The 10,989-nt window shown below is 35.9% G+C and overlaps 1 long non-coding RNA gene across 1 annotated transcript in view; it reads left to right on the top strand.

Annotated features, from left to right (window-relative positions):
• LOC145717133 (uncharacterized) overlaps window positions 1-5,920 on the top strand; it is a 106,392-nt gene extending 100,472 nt beyond the window's left edge. Inside the window, exons 2-3 of the long non-coding RNA XR_014140167.1 lie at window positions 2,588-3,651; window positions 4,973-5,920. This is a non-coding gene — a long non-coding RNA (uncharacterized LOC145717133). The remainder of the gene's footprint in view (window positions 1-2,587; window positions 3,652-4,972) is intronic.
• Window positions 5,921-10,989: the final 5,069 nt, after the last annotated feature.

Below are 10,989 nucleotides of genomic sequence, written 5' to 3'. Positions count from 1 at the left end.
TGGAAAAATGTCTGTTCATGTCTTCTGCCCATTTCTTGATTGGATCATTTGTTCTTTGGGTGTTGAGTTTGATAAGTTCTTTATAGATTTTGGATACTAGCCCTTTATTTGATATGTCATTTGCAAATATCTTCTCCCATTCTGTCGGCTGTCTTTTGGTTTTGTTGACTGTTTCTTTTGCTGTGCAAAAGCTTTTCATCTTGATGAAGTCCCAATAATTCATTTTTGCCCTTGCTTCCCTTGCCTTTGGTGATGTTTCTAGGAAGAAGTTGCTGCAGCTGAGGTTGAAGAGGTTGCTGCCTGTGTTCTCCTTTAGGATTTTGATGGACTCCTGTCTCACATTTAGGTTATTTTATATGAATAAAAATTTAAGCAAATTAGGAAAAGTCATGTGGCTAAAACATCAAGGATATAGAGTAGCTTCTTTACAAAATAAAGATGGATCCTCCTTATCCTTAGAAATATGGGGAGGTCATTATTGAAAATCATTAAATATTGAACCAAATATGGAAGAACCACCAAATTCTAGACTAGTCCCTCTTTCAGCTAGAAAATGCAATATTTGGAATAACTAAAATGAACTCTATAAAACTGCTCTTCTTTAAGAAGAATTCCATTTCATATAATATTTATGTAACAGATTCTGTCAAAACTCTGCCCATATGCCCTCAGAACCATTCGTCTTCCTGGTGCATGCCAGCCTGGCTTCTAAGGGTCAGTTCCTGCCCTTTGTCAGAAGAACCAATGTCACCTGACTGATATGTCTGGAAATTCACATACTCTCCAAGGCATTCCTTAACCAATGACTAGCGGCTATAGAAGTATAAGTATCCCAATGCCCGTGTCCCTTATACAATATTTTACACTGTATCCACTTATTTTTTTAAAGATTGTATTTATTTATTTGTGAGAGAGAGGGAGAGAGAGAGCACAGGAGGGAGAGCATCAGGCAGGGGGAGAAGCAGGCTCCCTGCAGTGCAAGGAGCCCGATGTGGGACTTGATCCCAGGATCCTGGGATCATGACCTGAGCCGAAGGTAGACACTTAACTGACTGAGCCATCAAGGCACCCCCACTGTATCCCACTTAATCCCTGGGATTAAACCCTAGTCACTCATAATAGTAGCTGGCTTAATAACACACTCTCCATTGATTACCTTTTCTTTCCTGTATCACCTGCTTACTGGCAGACAAGTGTGACTATATCTCTGAAATAAACCAAGTACACCAATCCTATTTCAGATCTGATTCCTAGCAGAACCAAAACATTACGAAAAAGGATTTTAGGGCCATAACTCAACTTTGAAAGATCATGGTGAAACCTGCTATGTTGGTATTTGCTGGTGAAGACAGCACTCAATAGGAAGGGACCACTAGAACAGCATGCTAGTTCTCCTAAGGAATGTTTTGTTGTAATGAAATTCTTTTTATTAGCAGTCACATTTGAGAAACTATGGGTACTAAATTTAGAAACTAAGCCTTAACTTCTGATGGGAGGTTTTGGATCTGGTTGTATTCAAAACAGCATGTAACCATCTTTATTTCTATGATAGAAAGACGGTCAGCAGGACTGTCAAACAACAGGCTTTATTAGTTACACAGTCCAACCTACCACTTAGGAATAAAAGCAAGTTATTTATTAAACATTCACTTGACCAACAATGGCTTAAGAAAAGAAAAACATTCCTTGATGGAAAAAAAAAAAAAAGCATTTCACACAACTCTGAAGTTATTAAAGGTCTAAACTTAACAAAAATCTCCAATTCTGTTTTGCTTTTCCTTCCCTAGTTAATAACACTTCATCACACGTTTCAATTTGGACAAAGCATTGTCATTGCAAAAGTACTCTGTAATGAGCTGCAACTCATGGCTCTGCATGTACACATTGCACTGTATTTATAAACTTTCCCTAATATTTACATTTGAAAATGTTATGAGACTGGCCATCACACATTTCCCCCTTTTCTCTCACATTTTTTTTTCAGAAGTAATATACATAGGAATGACAGACTCTTCTTTCTGCATGGTATCTAGCATTCTGGGGTGTGTGTGTGTGTGTGTGTGTGTGTGTGTGTGTGTAAGTAATTGGAATATGACTGAGAAGAGAATAAGAATAATAGAGGAAACAAGGTATGAGTGAACTTCAGAAAGAGAAAGAGAGAGAGAGAGACAGAGTGGTTAGGCTTAGGAACACAATGTTTGAGATGCAAACTTTAACCTTGAAGGATTTTGTCTTAAGTAAATCAAGTATAATGTATAAAGTATAACATATAGAAAAAAGTGAAGTAGAATTCTCTAATGCTCATCAAGTGTTGGCTACTAGCCACAGACAGCTAAATTTAAATTACTTAAAATTAAACAAAATTAAAACTTCAGTTAGTCGTTAGACTATCTACATTTTAAGTGCTCAGTAGGTCGATGAAGCTAGTAGACAGACATAGTGCAGATACAGAACAGAAAACTCTGTTGGACAGTGCTGGTCTAGAAAGTGTGAGCCATCATAGATCAACAGACATAACTACATGCTATCATCTGAGGAAGCATATGGAAATTTCTATGTCCTCCACCCCATTTCCTCTTTCTTCCAGGGACTTGAAATAGGAAGAAAAAAACAACCCAACAGAACTACAAAAAAGAGAGAACAGACAAAGACGACTGTTGTAGAAATAAGAAGCTTTGAAGAATCGGAAGCAGATGTTATGCTGGGAGCTAGTACATACTATATACCACCTGGGCCCACTTAATTCCGTCCAAAATCATTTCCTCCACAGTTACCATGAAGAGAGATGGAAATTCAAGGATCTAAGAATATTTGGTGGAGAGAAAGGGAAGAAGAAAGTGAGAGTAAGGCTAATTCAGATGTGGAATTCATCTGCAGATGGGAATAATGATTTACTGCCAGTGGGTGCTCCTGGACTCTGGGGTAAGGCACATTTTCTCTGCCTGGAGCTTCATGAGTTGGCTGGACCACCATACAAAGCCATTCCATATGTACATGTTTTAAGTAAGAAATTATATGCTAGCTACAGCTGACATATACATACATATGTATACACGTGTACATACATACACACGTGTATATACATATGTGGCTTTGGTTAAGGATATGGCGTAGAAACAAAAGTTTTACATGAAAATAGTCAAGACCCATTTTTTAGCCCTCAAACAACTTGTTTTGCAGCATACATTTTATTGTATTTTAATGGTTCTGCATCTGTCTCAGATGATACTGCTCTAACCTCTTCCTTACAGTGGCCTGCTCATTTTGTGGCACAATTACTTTATTATCCCAGGTGAAAAGAGCTGCCAGTTTTAACTAGTGGGTTCTCAGTACTAAAGGTATTCTATTGCTGAACCCATAGAAACAGAGTGAATTATCGGATCAGTAACTTGAACTTCTCTTCAAAAACAAATTGCCTGAAAAAGGATACATTCCTCAGAACATGCCATCATTTTTCTTCTGGAAAAGTTACTAGTTTCCATTAATGGGCATAAATCATAAAATCTGACTGCACCGGAGAAGAAACCATTTTGGAGTTGATGTGGATGACCCAGTATTTTACCAGGCTTGTGACAGCGGGAACTTTCTGGAAATTGGATAGGAAATGTCAGCTGACTGAAAACACATCCCATCTGAAGGCTCAAATAAAGAGTAAGTGCTGTCCCAGCTCTATGATTTGCTAGCATCTTTGATTGTCCTCTTGGCTTGGCATAATTCTTCTCTCTTTGCAGAAGAGGGCTTATTTTTCACATTTTTCTCAGCCAAGGTTTTCCCTTCTGACCCATAGAGAGAAACTTGAGATCATCAGCTTCAATTTCTATTTGATTCTCCACATTTGTGACTCCCATAGAGGGAAGATAAACACTTCCTATGAAGACTGCAAGATGAACTTTTGGATATGAGTCACAAATTTCTTCATTCATTCATTTAATTAATCTATTTATTCATTCAACAAGTATGTGTTAGTTACTGTGCATGGAGATGAAAAAGAAATATTCCCTCTTTCTTGAAGACTACATTCTAGTAAAAGACAATGGCCAGGGATATTAGTTGTTTATTGCTGTTGTAACAAATCACCACAAATTTAGTGGCTTAAAACTGTACAAGTTTATTATCTTGCAATTCCGTAGGTCAGAAGTCCAACACGGGTCTCACAGAGGCTAAAATCAAGGTGCATTTCCTTCTGTAGGCTATAGGAGAGAATTCATTTCCTTATTTTTTCCAGCTTCTAGAGGCCACCTCTTTTCCTTGACTCATGGTATCCCTTCCTCCATCACCAAAGCCAACAACATCAGAGTAAGTCCTTCTCATGTCACATTCCTTTGACCTTTCCTTTGTCGTCACATCTTTTTGTGACCACAGCTGGGAAAGGTCCTCAGCTTTTAAGATTCACGTGATTAGAATGGACTCACCAGAATAATCTCTCCATCTCAAGGTCCAGTAGCCTTAATCACATCTACAAAGTTCCCTTTTGTCATGTAAGGAAATTTATTCACAGGTTCTGAGGATTAGGACATGGACATCTTTGGGGGAGGGCATGATTTTGCCTACTGTATCAGGTAAACAAATAAATAAAACTAAAGGAGTTACCTAGTGTGGTAAGTGCTGCAAAAGCAACAGGGTGCCATGAGAGAGGATAAGAGGAGGGCACCCACTGTAAATGGTGTAGTGGAGAGAGGCATTTTGGAGAAGGGATATTTAAGCTGAGCACTAAGGGATAAGACGGAATCTCCCTCTCATTCAAGCAATGGGACTTGACTTGGTGGTGTCACCATCTTCTTACAGATGCTACCCACTGGCTCACAGTTGATTAGCCCAGGGATGGGCATCTGACTTAGGCTGGGCCATTCAGAACCTTTCTCTGAGATTTTAAAACTTGGTTGCCAGGGAAAGTGTTTCCATTCCTCTCTGTGGTGAAGCTTGGAAATATGAAGCCCTCGTGTAGTCACCAATCATATTTTTTGCCTTGCAGAGGACACTGATATAGGAGAAGAAAGCAGCTACATGGAGTTAAACAGAGGCAAAAGACAGCAAAAGAATCTTTTGTTCAAAGTAAAATTACTAATTGTATTACTTAGGATTCCTTTCACTCTGTTTAAGAACCTAAAAAACCTGTCTTAAGCAAAAACAAGTGAACTATAACTCTTCTGTTCTATGGTAGAAGTGTGAGGCTTCTGAGGCTAGCTGCACTCCTACTCTTCCCAGGGTCCCATGAATCCTCCAATGCATTCTACTTGTTTGTCTAAGATAGTTAGGTTTTTAGGTTTCTCTCATTTACAACCAAAAGAATCCTGAAGAATACAGTAGTAATTTTACTTTGAGGAACTGTGGCATACCTGAGACTCCTCCATGGAAACTGGTAAGCATTTTTGGAATCCATATAAAATGTTATATCATTGGGTATTTATTTTTTTCTTCCAAAATCACAAATACCTATTCATAGCACATTATGGGTTGGCTTTACTCATTTGTCCAATTGGAATATATTGTGATCTCTGCAAGTTTTTCTTTTTTCTTTTTAAAAATTGTGAAACACAGCATGCATATAGCATATACATGTGAAATGTATAAGCACATTTGAAAGAATGTTAATATATAATAATAAGATGAGCAAACTTGCACTGACCAGCATAAGAACTGGACAATCCCAGTGCCTTTAACCTCCTAGGTGCCCCTTCCTATATGGCTCTCCCTTTATCCCCTATGAAAGTAACCACTATACCGCATTTTCTGTTAATCAGTCTCTCACTTTTCTTTAAAATATTACTATATGGAGCACCTGGCTGGCTCAGTCGGTAGAGCACGTGACTCCTGATCTCAGGGTCATGAGTTTGAGCCCCATGTTGGGTGTAGAGAGTACTTAAAAGTAAGATCTTAAACAAAACAAAGTAAAATATTACTATATGTACATTCCCAATTTATGGTCTTTAATTTGCAATTTTAACATTTATGTAAACAGACTCCTGCAAAATAAAATTCTTCCACTGCTTGCTTTTATGTTTGACATTGAATTTTGAAACTCATTCACATTGAAATGTATAGGCAAAGTTCATTCTTGTTCACTGTTATATACTTTACCATGCTTTGAATGTACAGTTTACTTACACATTTTACAGATGAAGGGCAGTTAGATGGTTTCTAATTTTTTGCTAGTATAAACAATGTCATCTGGGGCATATGTGTAAGTTTCTCTGGAGTGCTTACCTAGGGGTGCAATAGCTGGGTCATAGGAAAAGAGCATCTGCAGCTTTAGAGGTAATTCCAAATAGGTTTCCAGAGTAGTTGCAGCATTTTGTAATCCAATCAGTAGTGTACAAGATACAACATTGCTTCATGTTCTGGCTAAAATTTGGTATTGTGAGATTTTATTATTATATTATGTAATTATTATTATTGTTATTGTTAATCTGATGGGTGTGAAATGTTGTCTCCTTCAGGTTTTAAATTAGATTTTCCTCATTAAGGATATTGGTCACTTTTTGCATGTTTATGGGAAAGGCATGATTTTTTTTTTGCTGTAAAAACATGTCCATGTGAAGACATTATATATTTTGGAATTGAATTCTTTCTCAGTTTATTTGTGTTGCAATTTTCACTCAGCTTGTGAGTTACCTTTTTACACTATTATATTTCTTAACAGACAGAATTTTTTTTTTGGTATTATTATCATTGTATTTTTTAATTGAGGTGAATTTTACATAACACAAAAGTAACCATTTTAAAGTTAACAATTCAGTGAGATTTAGTACATTCACCATGCCATGCACCCATCACCTCTGTCTAGGTCCAGAATTTTTATCACCCCCAAAAGGAAACCCCATACCCATTACACAGTTGCTCCGCATTCTCCCACCCCCAGGCCTAGCAACCCCCAGTTGGCTGTTTATTCTTAATTTTAATGTAGTAGAATTTGTAGGCTTTGTATTCTTCAGTTTTCTATTTATGCCTTCACCAACACCACCTTGTCTTCATTACTAGAACTTCCTAAAAAGTCTTATTATCTGGCAGGGTTAGTTTCTTTAGTAGTGTCTTGATTATTTTGGGCCATTTGCCATTCTTTATAAATTTTAGGAGTTTCACAAAAATCCTCCTGGGATTCCAATTGGAACTGCATTTTATCTAGAGATTAATTTGGGGACAGCTGTCATCTTTAAAAATATTATCTTCCTATCGATGAACTGATTGGTTCTTCCATTTATCTGATCTCCTTTACGGCTTTTAAATTTTAAAACTGTCGACATGACGATCTCACACATACCATGTTGGATATATTTCTGTATATCTTATGTTTTTGTTGATCTTCTAAATTGCATTTTTTTAAGTTATGTTTTCTGTCTGCTACTGGTATATAAAATGCAACTGGCTTTTATTTATTAATGTTACATTTAGCAAACTTGCTTAATCCTCTTTTAAGATCGAATATATTATTTGAAGATTCCTTACATTTTTAAAGTATACAGACTTAGACAATATACAATATATGAAAAAATAGGTAAAAATTAGAAAGAAACAATATTTTTTGTTTTTCTCAAATAGTTTCTCATAATACCTATGAAATAGGATATTTTTGTTTATTTCCAATTCTTATTTTTTTCATTTTAGAAAGTTTTGTATATAATCTGCTAGATCATCCAGTAAATGTGCTTTACCTGACATCAAAAGAAATTATTTTAATATTGAGTGCATGTTTGCTGTAGGTTTATCATAGACATGTTTTACCAAATTTAGGACAGTCCTCTTTCCTGAGAGTCTTCTTAAAATTGCTATTATAAATGAAGGTTGAATTTTATTTAATCCCTTTTCTACATCTATGGTGATCATCTGATTTTTTTTATTCTTTTAATATAATAAGTTATATGAATACATTTTCTACTGCTGAGCCAAACTTGCATTCTTGTAATAAATTTGGGTTAAGTCATTGGGTATTATCTCTTTTATGTGATGTTAGATTCAGTTTGACAACATTTGTTTAGAATTTTTAATATGTGTTTATAAATGAGATGACATATATTTTTTTTAATTTCTAAAGATTTATTTATTTATCTAAGAGAGAGAGAGTAAGCATGAGCAGGGGGAGGGGGAGAGGGAGAACGGGAGGGAGAAAGAATCTCTAGCAGACTCCCTGCTTAGTGCAGAGCCCACAGAGCTCCATCTCACAAAGCTGAGATCATGACCTGAGCTGAAATTAAGAGTCTGATACTTAATGGACTGAGCCACCCAGGTGCCCCAGACCTATATATTTTCTTGCTTATTTATTTGTTTTTTTTTCTTTGTTTTGATAATAAGTTTATACTAGTCTCATAACACAAGTTGCAAGTATCAGCTATTGCTGTAGTAATAGCTCCATTATTTCAATGGCTTGTAATATAATTTTTTTTTGCTCATGTTACCTGCTATATTGTAATTTTGATTGTCTTTGTTGGCTCAGTTGGGCTCTGCTCTAACTTGCCTTTCATTCTAGAAACCAGGCTGAAAAAGCAGCTCATATTTGGCATGTGCTGTGTTCACGACAGAGGGTTAGGAGCATTAGAGGCATGAGTCAAACCAAATGTGACAGACATCACATTTTCTCATTTCTCCTTGGCCAAAGCAAGTCACAGGGACAAGTTGGCATCAATGAGATGAGACTATACTCTGTCTCTTAGAGAAGTTTGACAATGACAGAATGGGAATGAGTAATTGTTAATAAATAACAGCCTACTATAGTCAACGCTTTCGGTAACAAAAATTTTCTTCCTTCTACAAGTAAAGTACACTCACCAAGACATTAAAAAATCCCATTTAATTATGGTATTAGGTTCTAAGTCTGGAATATAGTGATCTACATCATGTCTGGACTCATGTCTCTTACTTCTGGGACGTAAGTACAAAAAGGGCATCTTATGCGCATCTCCCCTGCACCATCTATAATAGTGGAACAGTTAGTAGAATCTAAATAAACACCCCCATTAGAAAGAGGAAGAATTGGAAGTTCATCATTTTTACTAGTCCATAGCAATTCTGAAATTCCTCTGGGAAAATGCAGTGAGCTCCGCTATTCTGGAGGTAGGAAGCATTTCTTGATTAGACTGTGGTCGTGGTTCCTGGGAGCAGTTCCCCAGTCCACTGTTCACCTTGACTCTTAACCTGAACTCTTTGGATCATCATTCCCCATAGTTTTCCTCAGCCACATCTGAAGAGGGGCTTTTTCAGTCTATTGCCTGCCTATATGATGTTTGCAGCCTAGCTGTATTGAACAATCACAGTCTCTTTTAATCCAGGCTGTTGGCATTTTTGGAAACAATTCTTTCAGTGTTTTAAAAAAATGATTCCCTTCACTGTGTAAAATGAGGCATGCTGTTTTCTTTGTGAGACCTCCTTCTAAACATAATTATGGTCCTTTGAACTTATCAGGATTCTTGCCTTAATCTTACTACCTGAAACATTTGTCTAATTGAAGAGGGTTTACAGGGAGCCATCTTAATCCACTCAAAGGACTTAACAAAGGTGTGGCAACCAGGATTGTTATTTGGTGTTTTCTTCCAGACTGTATATTAATGGTCACAATCTTAGCCCTGGGACTGTGTGCAAATTTCAAAGTGATTTACCAACTGGAGATGAGCGATAGCTATAAATTTCAACCTTTTAACTCCTGGAGTTTCTCAGTTCTCATTTTCCATTTTACTTCTGCAATAAGTTGAAAAACAGAAATATACCTAATAAACTTGCTAGTTGAGCAGAGAAGTTTTGAGATTAAAGCATGCTTCCAGAAAGAACATTTATGTCACTTTTGTTAAGTTTTACATGTGGGTGTGTGTGTATGGAATTTATTTAGTTTATTTAAATTTAACATTTATTTTCATAACAGTTTCTTCATATTCTTTTATATAAAACATAATCTCTGTAATGGTTATGAAAATTTTTTACTGCTAATAGCAGTTATTTGTGCTTTCTATTCCTTTTTCTTAATTAATCGTGCTAGAAGTCTGTCAATTTTATTAGTCTTTCCAAAACACCAATTTTGGGTGTGTTGTTCCTTTGTAGTATATCTTTACTTTCCATTTCACTAATTTTTGTGCTTATTATTACAATTTTCTTTTTTTTTTTTTTGGATTAATTCCACCATTCTTTTCTTACTTCTTAAGTTCTTTGTCCTTGTCCTTTCTGCCTTTTTTTTTTTTTTACTAATACATGAATTTAAGCCTATAAATTTTCCTCTAAGTGCCATTGTAGCTGCATGTTACACTATCATATGCAACTTAAAAAATCTTTTGCCTTTTTTTTCCTAATTGCCATTATGGTTTCTCCTTTAATCCATGAATTATTTAGAAGTATATTTAAATGCACAAATGTATGTGTTTTTAAATTCTTTTCCTTACTGGTTTATATTTTGTTATTCAGAGAGTATGTGTGTTTGGTATTGATTCACTGAATATTGGTGAACTTTGCTTTACAGCAAAGCAAAGAATCATTTTTTGCAAATGTTTCACATAGGCTGATAAAGAATAAGCATCCACAAAAAGACATATATAAAAATGCTTATATCAGTTTACTCATAAAAGCCCCAAACTAGCACAGTCATCCCTCAATAGGAAAATGGGTAAAGAGTGGAATACTCATACAATGGAACACCCACTTAACAATATAAAGGCATGACATACAATTCATGCAAAAATATGAATGAGTTTCAAAAACATTATTCTGAAAGAAGCCTAACACAAGAATACATAAAAAGTGCCAAAGAATAGGATTCCTTCTGTATGAAGTTCTAGAACTGGCAAAAAATAGTCTCCAGTGGAAAAAACATAAAAACATGGTTATTCTAGAGTGGGGGTGGGAGAATGGGGATTGACTGAAAGCGGTATGATAGACTTTTCTTGGGAAATGTTCCATATCTTGGTAGGGGATTGAACTCCAATTGTGAGAATTCATTACATTGTACTCTTAAGATTTATCCATTTTTTTAAAATGTCTGAAAATGTCTTTATTCTACTGTTGCTTTTGAAGGTC

The sequence above is a fragment of the Leptonychotes weddellii genome, chromosome 1, assembly GCF_054177405.1.
Source record: "Leptonychotes weddellii isolate Sample4059 chromosome 1, ASM5417740v2, whole genome shotgun sequence".
Lineage (NCBI taxonomy): Eukaryota > Metazoa > Chordata > Mammalia > Carnivora > Phocidae > Leptonychotes > Leptonychotes weddellii.
The sequence above is the reverse complement of the archived record's forward strand: the minus strand, read 5'-3'. Positions and strand labels throughout refer to the sequence as shown.